This window comes from Cyprinodon variegatus, unplaced genomic scaffold (assembly GCF_000732505.1).
Source record: "Cyprinodon variegatus isolate N-32 unplaced genomic scaffold, C_variegatus-1.0 Scaffold200, whole genome shotgun sequence".
Taxonomy (NCBI): Eukaryota; Metazoa; Chordata; class Actinopteri; order Cyprinodontiformes; family Cyprinodontidae; genus Cyprinodon; species Cyprinodon variegatus.
In genome coordinates this window covers 1,133,369-1,134,946 of record NW_015150653.1, presented here as the reverse complement: position 1 = coordinate 1,134,946, position 1,578 = coordinate 1,133,369, and positions in this window count along the sequence as shown.

Here is a 1,578-nt window from a genome sequence, read left to right as displayed (position 1 = left end):
CTCCCTGTTTTTAATGTTTTTATCTGCCTGTACAGTGTCCTTGGGTGTTGTGATAAGGCGCTTTCAAATAAAACGTATTATTATTATTATTATTATTATTATTAATATGTGCTGAGTAAAAGCTGGGGTTTTGTGCTCAGGAAATTGATTTTTTAGGAATCCACAGTAATGAAGAGCTGAGAATCATCAACAACTCCTGCCTCTGCTGAAACCATTTTTCACCGGACAGTTTTACAGACTTAGACCGCTAAGATTAATGGATTTGAGAGTAATGTACACCCTGATTGAGCAGGACTTTTTTTTTTTTCCTCACAGTGAATTTGACGTACTTTTAACAACTAACCTGAAAGGTTTGGGAAAACGAACGCCCTCCTCTTCAGGGCTAGGACAGTTTCTAGTGCTGTTCTTTAGACACAAAGGTTTACACATTTAGTGTATAAAACAAGAAATTGATGTTATGATTTTGAAGCCCTTTTTTAAAATCCTTAATAACCGAAAAGCTATTTGACTGGTCAGTTTTATGAAAGATAAAAAAAAATAAATTAAATAACTAGAACTGGAACTTATGGTTAATTAATAGGTCATTAAAATCAAGGGTAAAACCAATTAATTATTATCAGTTAAATGATTATTACAGTAATTTGCTTACTAACCAGGGTTCTAAATCTTTTACATAAAAGGTTGGACTCCTGAATCTGGCTGTTAAAAATTCAGTTGTGTTTCACCAATTTAGTAATTAAGACTTTGGCTTTCAACAAAATAATTAATCACCAACCAAATAAATATGTCTCTGAGCTACTAAAAGAAGAGAGAATCCAGCATGGGTGACAAATCGTTCACTTCGTAAAAGAAAAAAGAAAAAAAAAACACTGGTGAAAATACATTGTTCCCTTTATTAACTTATAATCACATAGTATTATTATGTATAAAAACTATATAATTAGAACAAATCTGAGGAATGTTTGAGTTTAAGTCTCAAAGCATTGAAAGTTTCCTTTAAAAAAGTAGCAGATAAATGGGAATAAACCCTGATGGAGAGATGTTAAATGCAGTCAAAACTGTTTCATTCGGGTTTATGATTAAAAAAAAGTAATGACTCAGGAATGCAATAAACTTTAATGAGAATAAAAGTGAATCGGCTAGCTTAGCTGGCCCCAGGGGGTCCGGTCTGGACGGGCAGGGATAGGAACAAATACATCAAAATGTATTTCCAAATAAAATGCCAAATACTCACCTTAAAAATATATAAAAAATAAACTACAAAAAACAGCAGCCAAAAAATGTATCAAAAAATTTTTTTTGTATTTTCAAAATACTACAAAATACTTCATTCTTAGAGCCTTTTTCTTCTATCCCTTCACTCGTACACTATCTGGAAAAACATCTGAAAGAAAGAGACTCCTTCCATAATCAGCCAACAGATATAAGACCCCTCATGTTAGACACCACAATATAAACCTCTGCCCTGAGAAATGTTCAATAACTCAAGGAGCCCTTCCTTAAAGGAAAATTCTGGTTTTTAACACTTTTAGCCCCTTTTCTGTAGTGTCCAGGATGAAATCGAATGATCGACACCAA